We start from the raw sequence: 17,309 nt of genomic DNA on the forward strand, positions 1-17,309 counted from the left end.
AACAGTGAGGTGTTAAAATGCCCTACTATAATTGTGTTGTTATCTATATCTTTCTTGAAATCCTCTAAGATTTTCCTTACATATTTGGGTGCTCCTATGTTGGGTGCATATATGTTTATAATATTTATGTCTTCTCAATGGATTCTTCTCTTGAGTATTATGAACTGTCCTTCTGTGTCTCTTTTTATGGCCTTTGTTTTTTTAAAGTATATTTTATTGGCTATGCTATTACAGTTGTACCAATTTTTTCTTCATTTTATTTCCCTCTTCCTTGCACCCTCCAGCATTCTTGCTCCCCTACACAGCTCATGTCCAAGAGTTGTACATATAAGTTCTTTGGCTTCTCCATTTCCCATACTATTCTGACCTGTCCCTGTCTATTTTGTACCTACCTATTCTGCTTCTTATTCTATGTACCTTCCCCCTCCATTGTCCCCATCTCCCTCTCCACTGATAACCCACCATGAGATCTCCATTTTGGGAATTCTGTTACTGTTCTAGTTGTTTGCCTAGTTTTTGTTTTTTAGGTTCAGTCATTGATAGTTGTGGGTTTGTTGTCATTTTATTGTTGATAGTTTTTGATTTTCTATTTCTTAGATAAGTCTTTTTAACATTTCATATAACAAAGTCCTGGTGATGATGAACTCCTTTAGCTTAACCTTATTTGGGAAGCACTTTATCTGCTCTTCCATTCTAAATGATAACTTTTCTAGATAGAGTAATCTTGGAAGTAGGTCCTTGCTTTTCATGACTTTGAATACTTCTACCAGCCCCTTCTTGCCTGTAAAGTTTCTTTGGAGAAAACAGGTGATAGCCTTATGAGAATTCCTTTATAGGTAACTCTCTCCTTTCCTGTTGCTGCTTTTAAGATTCTTTCCTTATCTTTAATCTTGCATAACTTAATTATGATGTACCTTGGTGTGTGTTTCCTTGGGTCCAATTTCTTTGGGACTCTCTGGGATTCCTAGATTTCCTGGAACTGTATTTCCTTTGTCAGATTGGGGAAATTTTCCTTCATTATTTGTTTAAATAAGTTTTCAGTTTCTTGCTGTTCCTCTTCTACTTCTGGCACTCCCATTATTGGATGTTAGAATGTTTAAATTGTCCCAGAGGTTCCTAAGCCTCTCCTCATTTTTTTGCATACTTATTTGTTCTTTCTGTTCCAGTTGGATACTTATTTTTCCTCTGATCCAGATCATTGATTTGAGTCCCAGTGTCCTTCCCTTCATTGTTGGTTCCCTGTATATTTTCCTTTATCTCACTTTGTGTAGCCTTCATTTCTTCCTTCATTTTGCAACCAAGCTCAATCAATTCTGTGAACACCCTGATTATCAATGCTTTGAACTCTGCATCAGACAGTTTGTCTATTTCCTCATCACTTAGTTCTTTTTCTGGAGTTTTGATTTGTTATTTCATTTGGGCAATATTTCTTTGTCTGAGTGCACCTGTTACATGTAAGGGACAGAGCGTTAGGTATTTGCCAGGGTGGGGCAATCCTCTTTGCTGTGCTGTGGTGCTGTCTGTGAGCAAGGGGTCAGAGAGGGAACAATGCCACTTGCTCCACTCTTGTCCCAGTTTCCATCACTTCCCTCACCTCCCACAAGAGGTTTGTGCCCTTGGATTTTCAGATGTGTGTGTGTGTGTGCACATTTTAAGACCCCATGGGTCTTTCCAGAAAATACTCCTGTGAAGCTGGATGTCTCTACAGTCACCACAATCCCCATAGATCTTTTCCACAGCCTGTAGTTTTGAGTCTTTAGTTTATGCATGAATACCAGGGTTTTGAGATCCATGTCACTCTCCCACTTTTCCCCTGGCTTGTTGTGTGGCCAGCCACTGCCTTACCTGCCTGGTTCTCCAGCTGCCACATTGCCACATCCTCTCTGCTCTGTTGCCCATATCCATCCCTCTTTCAGTGTGGTTGAATATTTCTTCAACTCTTTGGTTGATGGACTTCTATGCAAATGTATTTCTTGAAGTTCTGATTGTTCTTTGTTTTTAAATTGGTTATTTTCCCTATACAACACTTAAGAAAAAAATTAAGGAATACACAAACAAATGGAAATATATACCTTGCTCATGGATCAGAAGGATTAAAATCATGAAAATGTCCATACTACCCAAAGCAATTTATAGATTCAATGCAATACCGATTCAAGTACCAATGGCATATTTCACAGATATAGTACAAACACTTCAAAAATGTATATGGAACCATAAATGACCCCGAGCAGCTGCTGAAATTTTGAGAAAGAAGAGTAAAGTAGGAGGGATCGTGATACCTGATACCAAACTGTTTTACAAGGCCATTGTAATCAAAATAGCCTTGTACTGGCATAAGCACAGACACATGGACCAATGGAACAGAACAGAGAGCCCAGAAATAAACCCAAGTCTCCATAGTTAATATTTGACAAAGGGGCAGCAACATAAAATGCAGTAAAAATAGCCTCTTCAACAAATGGTGTTGGTAGAGCTGGACAGCTACATGTAAAAAAAAATGAAACTCGAGCATCAACTTATGCCATACACAAAAGTAAACTCAAGGTGGATGAAAGATTTAAATATAAGTCTTGACACCATTAAAGTCCTAGAGAAGAACATAGGCAGGAGAATCTCAGATATTTGATGCAGCAATATTTTCACTGATATGTCCCCTAGAGCAAGGAACACAAAGAAAAAATAAACAAATGGGATCTCATCAAAATACAAGCTTCTGCACAGCTAAAGAAAATAGTATTAAAATAAAAAGAGAACGAACCATAGCGGAAAATATATTTGCCAATGTTACCTCAGACAAGGGTTTAATCTCCAAAATATACAAAGCACTCACATGACTCCACTCTAAGAAGACAAGCAACCCAAATAAAAAAATGGGCAAAGGACTTGAACAGATACTTCTCCAAGGAGAATATACAGAGGGTCCAGAGACACATGAAAAGATATTCAGTATCTCTAATTATCAGAAAGATGCAAATTAAAACCACAATGAGATACCACTTCACACCAGTCAGAATGGCCATCATAAACAAAGCAACAAACAACAAGTGTTGGAGAGGATGTGGAAAAAAGGGATCCCTAGTGCAGAGGTGGTTGGATTGCAGACTGGTATAACCACTGTAGAAAACAGTATGCAGTTTTCTCAGAAAACTAAAGATGGATCTGCCTTTTGGCCCAGCATTTCCACTGCTAGGATTATATCCTAAGAACCCTGAAACACCAATCCAAAAGAACCTATGCACCCCAATGCTCACAGCAGCACAATTTACAATAGCCAAGTGCTGGAAGCAACCCAAGTGCCCATCAGTAAATGAATGGATCAAAAAACTATGGTACATTTACACAATGGAATTCTATGCAGTTGGAAGAAAGAAGGAGTTCCTATCTTTTGTGACAGCATGGATGGAAATGGAGAGCATTGTGCTAAGTGAAATAAACCAGGCAGTGAAAGACAAATACCATATGATCTTACCTTTAACAGGAACCTAACCAACAAAATGAACAAGCGAGCAAATATAACCAAAGACACTGAAATAGAGAACAGGCTGACAATGACCAGAAGGGAGAGGGGAGGGGATTATAGGGGAAAAGGGTGAAGGGTTTGCAGGAACAATTATAAAGGACATACTGGCAATAAGAAGGGTGGAAGGAAGCAGGGGAGGGGGTGGGGGTCACAGCGGTGGTGAGGAGTAGTGGGTGGAAAAGGCAGAAAATTGTACTTGAACAACAATAAAAATGTTAAAAAAGAAATTGGTTGCTTTCCTTCTTTTGGTTGTGTGAGGAAGCGAAGCCTTTCTGCCCACACTCCCATCTTGACCCCCTCCCATATATGGCCTTTGTTTTGAAGTTTACTTTGTCTGATATAAGTATTGCTACCCTGGCTTTTTTTTTCTGTCAATTTTCTTGGGATATTTTTTCCCAACCCTTTACTTTCAGTCTATGTAGGTCTTTGGTTCTGAGGTGAGTCTCTTGTAGGCAGCATACATGTGGTTCATGTTTTCTTTTATTTTTTTAAGATATAATATTTTGAGAGATTTTACTTATTTATTTTTAGACAGAGGGGGTAGAAGGAGAAAGAGAGGGAGAGAAACATGAGTGTGTGTTTGTCTCTTGTGCACCCCCCAATGGGGATCTGGCCTGCCACCCAAGCATGTGCCCTGTTTGGGAATTGAAGAAGTGACCCTGTGATTCATGGACCAGTACTCAGTCCACTGAGCCACACAAGCCAGGGCTGTTTTCTTATCCATTCAGCTACCTATGTCTTTGGATTGAAGCATTTAATTCATTTACATTTAGTGTTATTATGGATAGGTACTTATTCATTGCAATTTTACTACCTTTGTACCTGTGTTCCTCTCGCTCTCTCTCTCTCACTGTTTTTCTTCCTCTTTTTAAAGCAGTCCCTTTAGCATGTCTTGCAATGCTGGTTTGGTGGACGTGTATTCTTTTAGCCTTCTTTTGTCTGGAAAGCTCCTTATTTCACCTGCCATCTTACTTGAGAGCCTTGATGGGTAGAGTAGTCTTTGTTGAAGGCTTTTGCTGTTCATTACTTGGAATATTTCTTGCCATTCTCTTCTGGCTTGTAATGTTTCTGTTGAGAAGTCAGCTGCTAGCTTATTGTGGCTCCCTTGTATGTTACTTCCTGTTTCTCCCTTGCTGCCTTTAAGATTCTCTCTTTGTCTTGGAATTTTGCCATTTTAATTATGATGTGTTTTGTAGTGGGCTTCTTTGAGTTCCTCTTGATTGGGGCCCTCTGTGCTTACTGGACTTGTGTGGCTTTTGCTCTCATCAATTAGGGAAGTTTTCCATCATTACTTTTTCAAACAGATTTTCTATTCTTTGCCCCTCTTCTTCTCCTTCTGGTATCCCTGTTATACAGATATTATTATGTTTTATGTTGTCCTGCACTTCCCTTAACCTCTTTTTATTTTTTTGAGTCTTTTTTCTTTTCTTGCTTGTTCTGGGCATTTTTTTCTACCTTGTCCTCCAGCTTGCTCATTTGATCTTTTCCTTCATCTAGCCTGATTTTGATTCCTTCTACTGTGTTATTCAATTCAGAATTTCTGTTCTTCATTTCCTTTTGGCTTTTGTTGATTGTTTCTATGTCCCTTTTAATGCTGATATAGTTTGCAGTAAGCTCCTTGTAGTTTTTTTGTAATTTTCAGTGACATCATTGAGCTTCCTTATAACCATTGATTTGAACTCAATATCTGATTGTTGACTTGCCTCTATTTCATTTAGCATTCTTTCTGAGGATTTCTCCTTTCCTTTCATTTGGGGTTTGTTTCTTTGTCTTCCTATTGTTTGTGAGACTGTTCTTGTTAGCCTCTGCTTCTTAAATTGATCTGTTCTGACTTCCCGAGTTTGTAGTGTGAACTTCTATGGTAGGAAACCTGTGAGGTTCAGTGGTGCAGTCTTCTTGATCTCCTGAACTTGATGTTCTTGGGATGCCATTTATGTTGGCTCTCTGTGGAGAGCTTGGATGGCCTTGGAGACTGAGTTGCCAGACTGCCAAGGGCAAGAAAATTCTTTTTTTTTTTTTTTTTGGTTTAAAGTATTTTCTGTGTCAGGCTTGGGCACCTCTCTCTGCCCCCATTTGGCTATATCACAGGGCAAAATAGTGCCTCTCTGCTTAAAGGATCACCTTGGAGCTTCCAGCCCATGGTGTTCTGCATGGGATCTTTGGGACTCACCTTCATGAGCTGTTCAAGTTTCATCTCCTCTGTCCTGGCCACCTCCAGGCAGACAGTATCCTCTCTGGGTCCTTGGGTTGATTTATCTCCTCTTCATTGTCTCATAGGACATTAGGACATTAGCTCTTTTCTACTATGTGCCTGAATTTCTCTGGTGAGTGGGAGACCCTGGTATATATGCCCATTATAGCCCAACCTCTACAAGATGTTGGGCTCAGGTGACAGAGGGAGAAAAAGGACGCATTTCTGTGGGGTGAAAGTGGAGGTGGCTGCAGGACAGATGGATGTAGAGGTAGATCAAAACTTTGCTAAAGTACACACACACACACACACACACTAACTAAATATTGAATTTTGGCTGCACTGTTTGCTTTTCCACTCATCTCCATTCCATGTTTGGGGGTCAGCAGATATTCTGTATTGTGTTCTTACATCACAGACAACCCCAGATCACAACAGATGGACCTGCAACCTTGATCAAATCTGAATTATAGAACAATTATCATGTTTATGAAGATTTCTTTCTAAAACAGAAATGTGAAAAAAGGGTAGGAAGATTCTGGTAGAATCTTAGTCTCCCAGGGTGTGGGGGTCCTAGGGTGGTCCCTGGTTTGAACAGCAGCATGATGGCACTTAACAGACTTTCCTTCAAGCTAGGCAGGACCTCACATCACTAAATACTTCTTCCTCCAGATGTGCTGGCTAAGGAAGTTTTCTCTACATTCATTCATCACTTAATGTAAAATTATACCTTGTTCTTAGTCAAAATAGTATTATTTTTAAAAAAAGAAATAAAAAAAGAAGAAGACTCAGGAAGCTTTTCTCAGCTGAAACACGAGTAATTCATCTCTAAACGGCTCCAGGTAACAGCCATATTAGTGTACCTAAAAGCCTTTTTTACAGATCATTTTAAAGACAGAAAGTGTCAAGTAACTCTCCCGTATCTTCTTGCCTCTGCATTTTTTTTTGTTTTGCTTTGTTTAGAGTAACGAGTTGTGCTTTTCAAGGAAGAGGAAGACAGACACACAATGCCAGAAACTGACCTGTGCTGCTTTTAGCGCTCCAGGCTGGGCAAAAAGTTCATAGCAGGGTAGGACTGAGGTAGAGGAGAACTGTAGTGACCTCCACACTATCTTCCATGAGCACCATTTGTCTGCCAGACTCCCCATCTTTATAGACCCTCTCATCATGCAGGTTAATCTGCAGAGTCACTCACATCTCAAAGGTGGCTTGTTTTATAATCTTATTTTCTCCCTGGACTAGAGAAGCTGACGTAACAGAAGGCCACCAGGAATCACTACACTGGGGAGGAGAGGAGGAAGGTACAAGGAAAAGGCTTTGATGAAAGGAGAGGTAAGGAGAGGGGAGAGCACACTAATCCCAACTGAGATCCCTCACACTGTTCTTGGGACTATATCTGCCTGAGCTTATCACACCTCCATGGAACCATGTCTCTCACAGCTGACTTTACTAATTTAGTACAGGCAGGACAGCAAGCACAGTCCCTAGAAACTGCAGGTTATAAATATATTGCCGGTTCTTTGGCTAAGAGCCTGAGTGTGGTCTGCAGCTGCCTAAGTCCTTGTCTTAAGGAGAATGGAAACCTTCTTCAGGGGGAGGCCTTGTGATTATTTTTAGGTTGTTCTTGCCCTGGTTGACTTATAGCTGCTGAACTTACTCAGTGTTTCATGCTATTGACCTACCCTTCATTGCTCAACCTTTTGCAGCCTGTAACTCAACTTTGTGGCTCTTTTCTGGAAGGTTTCCAATGTCTCAATGTTTTTCTGAACTTGAGGTACTTCAAACTGTCTGCGGTCTTCTTTAAGGCTGAACTAAGGGTTGGAACCTACAGAATAAAGAAAGCCTTGTTACCTCTCAGGCACATAGTGTTTGTCCTCTTTGTGTACACCCAGTGTATCATGAGGTTAAAAAATTTTTGTGACTATACTACACCATATATTTGTAAGTACTTCACTGATACACCAAGACCTTTCCTGGAATCTTTGCTTTCCCTACATCATCCTTCAGTTGTTTCTCTGTCTATGAGAAGAACAGGAATTAACTAATAATGATGTGGTTTCTCTCCTTTCCAGGGCCTTTAATATGGTGATAAGGTACACTCTTCTCAGGTGAAGGTGTGTCTAACATGGGGTCTCTTCCCATCTTGGGGGAGGATGCACTTTAAGCCAAATTCTCTTTGTCTAACAGGGGTGTTAAACTCAGGCAGTAACATCTCTCTATAAATTAGAAAGGCTGAATTCTGATTTCTAAGCAAAGAGGGATCATTCTTCCCTTGGATTATGGGAGACTGAGCTGTCTGCAATCTTCTTCATCAATTTCTCTTTAGTCTTTTCTCCCCATTTCTTCCAAGATGTTTTCTGATCTTCTTTCCCTGCCTCTTGTAGATCACATGGAGTCTTATAGCAGGAGGGCTATAGGAACTAATCTTATCAACCAGATATCTGAATCCCAGAAGAGTTGTGACTCAACCAGTCACGGTTAGTTACTGGTGGGCCCACCAGAATCCAGGAAAGATGACTTTTCCAGGTTATTTGTCAAAAAAGCTAATAGATGATCAATGAATCTGGATGTAAGTGAGAAATTGCTGTTGTTTTCCCCAAGTATCTCATTCTAAACTTATATAGACAGAATTTCTATGATTTTTCCTGTGCAGGGCCACTAGGCTTAAATTCATCATACCTTGCCTAACCTTTGTGGAAAGAACTGTGGTCAAAATATGACTAATTCATCAGTGGATTTATGGCCTGTTCAAAGCCCACATAAGAAATGGAAAGAACCATGGCCATTCTGTGACAACAGCAGGATTTATGTGGTATGAGATGGTTACCATAGAGGGACTCTTTACAATTTTTTGGATATGAGGTTTTTGAAATGGAGGAATTTTGGACATGTGGCATTATTGTTTTTGGAAAAATGGTGGAATACCCCACTCAATTATCTGTTGTGCTTGGATGAGTAATAAATTCCATCAAAGAAGTGCAGAAAACAGAATGGTAGGTTTTCTTCTTGAAAACATTGGCTAGTGCTTCAGTCCCTCCTGCCCTCTTCACGTCTTACTCATTTCCCTCTGTGATTCCTTCCTTGAGCTGTTCAAAACCAGTATTTTTCTACATAAAATAGTGAAACATAAGTGTTTTAAAAATCCACAGATGGTTTTGAAAGTCAAGGTTACTCTGTGCCCAAGTGTTGGCTTCATTTTTAGAAGTTGGATATCACTGTTGCATGCTGGGCATCTAGTCTCCTTTGGGCCAAAAGTCTCTTGGTGCTTATTCCTGCATTTTCCCTCAGGACTCACTGTTCCTCTTTCCAGGGACAACTTGACACGAATGGTATCCAAGGTTTTCTTTGTAATTACTAGTACAGTTGTTCCTTACACTGTAAAGACCACAATTTGAAAACTAATCTCAGGCTTTGAGGCATTTCCAAAAGGTTGGACAGCTAAACTACTTTACGACCATTTATTCCTCTCCCTTTGGTGCACATTTTTAGATATTCTTCCTTATTTGGAATTTTGACCTGTCCCTGGTCCCTGTCAGACACTGTGGTTGGTGTAACTACTCTGGATCCAGAAGAGAAACGTGAGCTTGTACAGCTGCTCCAGGTTGGGATGGAATGGGTTAGGGGACTGGCTGCTTCATATTGCTGTTGTTTTGAGAGGCTGCTAAGAAGCCCATGATTGATGACATGTGACCAGCCAAAGAGCTCAGCTTTGTTTCCAAGGCAGAGATGTCCACATCACAAATCTTTCCCAAAGCTGGCCTCTGGTGGCCTGGGGCTCCTGTAGCTCATGAGTGGACAAATGGGCATCCTGACACCACACAATGTTTCCATTCAGGAACCTGGCCACAGGCCTGGGAGGCCCAGGTGGTGAGTGTCCTGGGAGGAGGATGAGTGGCCCTTCATGTCTGCAGGAGGTGATTACTAGCATTGAATCTTCTTCTGCAGAAGCTGGAAGGGCCCTGACCCAGCACAGTGTCAGGGGGAAGCTCCGGTCAAAGCAAGAGTTGGATGAGGGTGGGTGCTGGCCACCAGAGGCACACCTCCCACTGAAACTTTGGTCTTTTCTGTTTGCTATTTGCCTAATTTATTGTTCAGTGTGACTAAGAATGCATTTTAAATTGTTTTTCTCATAGAACTCTGAAGTCTATTTAAAATGTTTGCAACTTAATTGCTCTGCATCAAGTGTGTAGAGTACATTCCATTTGCTGTAGTCTTGGGCTCTGAAACCCAGAAGCTTCTGGTGGCCTAGTGTGGCAGCTGGGCGAGTGGAGCTCAATGAGGGGACAGCTGCTCCCAGCCCCACAGACTGCTGTCATGTGGGATGGTGGGCCCAGTGCAGCCTCATTTTCCAGTTACAGGAAAAGACAGGGAAACAGATCGGTAAGTGTGATGTCTTGACTTTTGAATGTTAGCAACTAATTGAACTCTTTTTTTCCTCTTTTTTTATTGTGGTAAAATATACATAATATAAAATCTACCATCTTAATCATTTTTAAGTGTACAGTTCGGTAATGTTAAGTATGTTCACACTGCCATACGACAGATCTCCAGAACTCTTCATCTTACAAAACTGCAACTCTGTGCCAATTAAACAACTCCCCATTCCCCTTCTCTTAGCCCCTGGCAACCACCATTCTGTTTCCAGTCTATGAATTTGAGACTGTACTTTATATAAATAGTAATTCAAGTTTAAAAAAAAACAACGAAAGCCCTGAGAGTCAAACAAGACCATTTGTGATCTGTTTGCTTTCCTGGAGTCACCAGTTTTCTCTAGAATCGATCCCTGGTGCCAGTGAGAGACACTTAGCTGTTCATTCCTGAATAGCTTTGCTTTCCCCAGTTACTGGTAATTGAGTTATCCATTGAGCAGTGATTGATTTTGAGCTTGGCTGTTTTTTCTCCAACTTCTCTTCTTTCATTTATTGCCAGGATTAATTATTTTGCAGATCATTTTATAAACCAGCCTTGAAGAACTACACAGTGGAAGCACAAGGCTTGCTATTAAAATGATAGCATGGTAGAATTTGAGAGATGAAAGTCCATGAAGTCAGGGTTCATGTGCAAGTGTGAAAGTACCACAGAAATCATTAGGTAATTTACAGATTGAAGTATTGATGCGAACTTGTGACTTTTAGATGTTTAATAGGATTTTCCTAGCTGCACAATGTCACTGTCATGTAGAATCACTTTGCCATACCTGATTGTGCTTTTGGTGTTTGCTTCTGTCATAGAATGAATCCTAGGCTTATTGACTGGCCTTGAATATAGCATTTCAGATCTTTTTCACAGATAAGTTTTCTAAACCCCAGACATGACCCTTTAGCATTGTGGATCATGACTAAAAATTAAAACGAAGGTTTAATTTCCTTTTCCACTGGGGCCAGAAGTTCAGAGAAAACAAGGCTGGCAGACAGCTCACTGGCAGCCTTCTTTTCTCAGACCTCACCCAGAAATGTCTTTCACAAAGCCTGTTGCAATGCACACTTTAATCATCAAAACTGCATTTTCCGATTGTGGGGAGCCACAACCCTGTTTTCCCATCAGAACAAAGCCACCCTTTCATTTCCAAGTGCAAGCTGGATGGGGACAGTGCTGTCTTTTCCTGCACAGGCCAAGGTCTGGGTGTGAAGAAAGGTTTCAGAATAGGGCATCCAGGTTTGCCATTTTTGGAAGGAGAAAGTTTGGTGTTCCTGAAATCATTTTCTTTTTGAAAGCAAACAAATGGAGACTGAAAGCCTGAGCCTGGGTCCCTGCAGGCCTGGGGGGTGGGGAGTGCTATGACTGGGCTGAGCCTGGTGTGGAGCTGGCACTTCACTTTGGGATGCTTTGGAGATTATAGCTTTCTTCCTGATAGAGCAAAATTATTGTCTGAATCTTTTGGTTTCCCAGGTAGGAATGCTATCTCCTGTGAGAATGTCTTTCAAGAAGTTCTTTCCCCTTTTTTTTCTCATTTTGCTGGACACAGAGTCAAACTATGGGGAATTGTCAGCTTGTGTTCCTGAAAACCAGACTTGTACTTTTAACATTTCCCAGGGGAATGCTGGGCCACAGTCTGCATTAGCTGTGAGGTGACATGGCTTGGTGGGTTGACAAAGAGCCTGGGAACTCAGAGGTTGTGCGTTTTATAGTTTCAGCTCCACTCCCTCAGTGAAACCCTCCGAGTCTGTTAAGAACTTCAGTTCCCACACCTACAGAGAGGAGCCCTACGATGAGGGAGGAGGCTCAGAATGGGGAAGTATGCCACACAGACCAGAGGCCCAAGGAGGACTCTAGGCTCCTTTTGTGGTGGTGGGTGGTCATTATCCTGACATCACAGGACAAACCCCAGGGTCTTTATGGGAGCTTTGCCTGAGTGGCCAGTGGAGAGTCCTGTTGAGATAAAATCTAGCGACAGGGAGTGGGAGGAAGGGAACTAATGTTTATTGAGTTCTAGCCAGGGACCATGATTAATACTTCAAGATGCAGGGAGGAGGCAGCTAGTGAGCTAAAATTCTAAGTCACCTTTCTCCGCATTTTCCAGATACTTAAAAGACCCCGGGAAGGGATTGCTGTTATTTTTTCCACAAATGAGAAACCTGAGACTCCAGTAGGAGAAATGCAGTCCTCAGGGACAAGAGTTGGTAAAGATTGGGAGTTTGCCCCAGGTTTGTTAAATCTTAAGACTGCATTTTCTGCCTTGGGAAAAAACTTCTCTATATCCACCAAGGAAATTTTCTGAACAAAAATATCCATCATGATCTAATGAAGGAACCAATCATTCATAATTGAGACTGCTCCAGAGAACTGAGGCTCTAGTAATCAGCTAATTATGGGGAAAGGATGGGGCTTTGGTCATGTGTCAAAGCTGTTTGCCATGATGCTGGGTTCATTGAGTGTGCAAGATCTGCAGTGAGTGCAGCAGGGACTGGGCATCTGAGGCCATAGGGAATGCAGAGAAACCTTCGATGGGAGAGGAACAATCTGACAGAAGATCATTCAAAGTCACCTTTTCCTGTTCCAGGTTGTGAAATTTGGCTCAGGTTTGGGGATGGGTAAGGTTGCTTTACTCTGGTTAGCTCTCAAAGAGGGAAATAAGCAGTGAAAATATTGTGAATGAGGGCTCTGCCTGCCTCTGAGTATCTCCCAGCCCCAAGTTCTCTAGCCTTGGCAGGCTCTTTGGCCTGGGTCATCTGCCAGCTTGGAGGAATGCTGAACTGTGTGCTTACTGCCTCGTATATTTATGGTGTCATCAGCACCAGAAAGAACAGATATGACCATAGAAGGCAAAACTTCAGCTCTTCAGTGAGCAAAGTCCTCTAAGTCTGGGCTGAGGGGCATTGTGGTCTCTGTGTGCCAGTGCTGGGCTGCCTCCCTTTATCTGGGTCTGCCAGTTTGCTTCTGAAGTCTGGTAGGACCTTCCTGTGAGCAGGCCTGGCTGTGACCACAGGCTGTAAGGAAACCTGATTTTTCACCCAGACATTGCAACCTGGCAGCCAGCAGGTCAGATTCATCCTGATGATGTGTTTTATTGGATCCACATGGTGTCACCAAATGTTCTGAGTCATTATTTTTAAAAATAAGGAATTTTAAAAATAAAACCTGGATTTCTGACATCTCTTCCAAAAAAAAAGGATGATCTGGTGATACTGTGCTTACACCTTCCATGGCAGGAGGTAGTGAGGCCCTGTCACCTAAGGAAAGGCATTACATATCTAAAGATTGTGTGTCAGTCAGAAACAGAGCAGCACATAATAATGCCTGTCCCTGCTCTGTTCACCTTAACCTCTGCATGGAGCTGAAGCTACCAACTTACTTGAATTTAATCCCTGTTAAATATTTACATTATTTTGTGATACCCTTTTCTTCTACCCTTTGGTCACCAAACTTCTGAAGACTTTTCAGCTTCAACATCATACCACCTAGAATGAGAGAAGGCATGTAGTAATTGTTTTCTCATTGTAAATCAATAGGTTGCCCCTTTGTCACTTACCTTTTGTGGGCTTGGTGAGTGCTGATCATTCAGGTTTGTGGATCCACAAAGCTGAGTGCCAGATCTCTGCACTGTGGTGAACTCAACCAGGTCAATGTTAGCTCATGCATCTCTTCAACCCCTTATCTTATTGTATCCCTTCTTTTTGGGATCTATGACTGTAGGAGTTGGGGACAATTCAGGGATCTGAGGGGCCCAGGCTAAGGTCACTTGAAAGAGCTGCTCTATCATATGTGAGCCCACTAGGCTGGGGGATTTATCAGCATAATGGCGAGTGGGCCTGGATCTTCCTTATATCTCACAATGCTCTTATTAATTTTTACATGCTGACCACAATGTATAGGAAAAAGAAACAAATCAGAGTACAGAACTATTATTGGAACACATCTTGAATGTTTCTTCCTATCAGTCACCTACTGTTGTATAATGAACCACCCCAAAATTAGTGAAATAAAACAGCTCTTTTATTGTGCTGACAGATCCTGTGGGTTCAATTCTGGATAGAGCTTAGCAGAAACAGCTTGTATTTGTTGCACAATATCCAGTGTCTCCACTGGGAAGACTGGAAGAGCTGGGAATGACTTGAATATTTGGAGCTGGCACCTGGGCTGAGATGACTTGATGGCTGGTCTCAGCTGTGTCTCTCCTTATAGCTTGGACTTACCCATGGACATGGCAGCTTTTGGATAGTCAAATTCCTTCCAAGATGACTTAGGACTCATAGCAAGTTATTAGTGAACAAAGGCAGAATCTGCAGAGTCTTACAATCTAGCTTTGAAATTGCTTATTTTTATTATTTATTTAAAAGAAAAATAACATATTCCAATACAGACAAGATTAAATGAAAGTAATTTTATCTTTCCCTTTATGCTTTCATATGCAATTTCTTGGTTATTCCTGCCTAAGAATTGTTATGCTTATAAGCACATATGATTGATTCACTTCTAAAATGGCGGTGTGAGAAACTCTGTAGATCTTTTCCCCAACATAATAACTATAACTGGTAAATATTATTTTTAAAAAGCTTAATCATTTAAATCCCTGGAAATTTTCCTAAGAAAGAGAGAGTAAACAAAAAATATTTATTCAAGAAGCTCTACTAGATCTCAGTAAGAAGAGGAAGAATCTGTGGCACTGGGCCACAACCTGCTCCCCCATCAACTCAACAAGATGGAAGCTACACTCCAGGTGAGTGCGCCCAAGAATTCAGAGCTTCCTTTTCCTCCATTTCAGTTAAGGCCTATAACATCTTTTTAGGAGGGCCAAGCCTCCAGCATTTCTTACCTCCTCCAGTTCTGTGTTGAATAGGCTGAATTCCAGTTGAGTGAGGCTGAGTCAAGAGCTCCTTTCCTGCATTTGTAGAGTGGAAACTGTACCCTAGAGGGCAGGCCACAAGCACTGGGGTCTACACTGACCTCGCCTAGAGGGTGGACATTCCATACTGAGGGAGGCAAGGTGAGAAGACCAGAGGCTACTGACTCTGCCCAGCATGCTGCTGCTAAAGAGAGGGGGTTGCTCAAAGAGAAGTATACCACTGCTCCTGCCCCAGCTTACAGCAGTGAAATAGAGATTATGGCTAATAAGAGTGATGGGCCTTCAGAACAGAGATCTCCAAAGTTCTCCCCAAATGAACTTATTTTGTTTAAAACAGAGTGTGAAAAGTTCGAGCCTCAGAGAGTTTCAGAAACAATGGAGATCCTGCTGGTAAGCAACTAGGAGGAGGCTGGTAGTTTAATGAGGGCAACAACCTAAATTGTAGGCCAGCTAGTTTATCAGAGAAACAGGGAAAGAGACAGCTAAGAAGATTCCTTGAGGGCATCAAAACAAATTTTGAAGATTAGCCTTTAAAACTACCCTTGTAAAAAGGTACAATTTTAATTGATTAAGACTACAGAGAAATTTATGTACCAGGACATTATAAAAAACAATAGAGCAATCAGCAGGCAAATAGTAGAACCTAATAGCTGAATTTGATATCAACAAAGGCAGGTGGCTTTGCCAATAGATTGGGGAAAGAAACCATGAAAAAGGACCCTCCTAAAACTACTGTCATCCCAGGTTGACTGAGTACATATCCAAGGCTGTGCTTTTTGAGGAACACAATTAGAAGTTTCACAGTGCAGGGGAAATGGACATTACTCAATTAGCCCAGCCAAATCCCTAAATAAATGAATGAGCAAATGACAACAATTCCCAGAGGGAAGGGAGAAATCAGTATCCTGAGTTGCCATACTATGTTATCTGAAATGTCTAGTTTTCAACAACAACAAAAAAATGAGACTTTCAAATAAACCATGTGACCCATATGGGGTGTAGAGGGTTAGAAACAAGGAATAGAAACTGCCTGTGAGAGAGTTCAGACATCAGATTTAACAGACAAGGACTTCAAAGCAATAATTAAAAATATATTTAAAGAACTAAGTGAAGTAAAGGAAGATATAATGATAATGTCTCATCAAATAGAGGAGATCAATATATAAAAATTATAAAAGAGATCCAAATAGAGAAGTATAACAACTAAAATGAAAAATTTACTACAAGTCAATTTGAAAAATTGAAAATTCACTATAAGTCAATGAAAAATTCACTACAAGTCAATAGTCAACTTGCACTGCCAGAAAAAAGAATTAGAAAGCTTTAAGATTATGCTATCTGAAAAACAGAAAGGTGAAAAATGAATAAAAATGAGCAGAGCCTCAGAGAAAGGCAAATCACTGTGAAGTACACCAAAATATATGTAACAGTTGTGCAAGGAGAGGAGAGAGAGAATAGAGTAAAAAAATATTAAAATAATAATGAATGAAACTCCCAAATTGTGATGAAAAACATTTATTTACATAAATTTCAAGTAGTATAAACTGTAGCAGATCCACACCTAGACACATCGTATGTAAAATGTTGACAGGGACTCATGGATTTGAATAATTTATCCAAGTTCACCTGCTAGAAAAGGTAGGATGACAATCTACAACCAGGCTTCATGAGATTTTGTTAAAAAGTATACAAAGGAAATGTTGAACCACAACAGAACTAATAGTTTACTTCTCATTAGTAACAACAGGGTCCAAAAAGTGATGGGATAACATTCAAAGTGCTAAAAGAAAAAAAGTCACTAAATATTACATCCAGTAAATATATCATTCGAATATGAAGACAAAATAAAAATATTTACAGATAAACAAGAACAGAAGGATTTTTTGCTAGCAGCCTACTCACAAGAAATACTAAAGAGAAGTTTTTCAGATTGGGAGCAAGTGACTCCAGATGCAATTTTGAATTCACATGAGGAAATCAAAGAGCACTAGTAAATGTAATTATACAACTATGAAAGTCACTAATATAATGCATATTTTCTCATTTATCTTATTTAAAAATAGATTATATAAACAGTATGTCATATAGTTGTATTATTCAGCCAATAACATATGGAAATGTAATATATTTTACAAAAATATGCAAAAGAGGTGATTGTAAGCAAAGCTGAATTAGTGTAAGAAAAGTACAGCAGATGGTAAATGGAATCCAGAAAACAAATAGAGTAATAAATGGTAAATAAGAAGTTAATATAAACTCTATAAATTTAAAATTGTTCTTCTTTCTTCTCTCAAACTCTTTAAGTGATGTAA

This window comes from Phyllostomus discolor, chromosome 5 (genome assembly GCF_004126475.2).
Source record: "Phyllostomus discolor isolate MPI-MPIP mPhyDis1 chromosome 5, mPhyDis1.pri.v3, whole genome shotgun sequence".
Classification (NCBI taxonomy): domain Eukaryota; kingdom Metazoa; phylum Chordata; class Mammalia; order Chiroptera; family Phyllostomidae; genus Phyllostomus; species Phyllostomus discolor.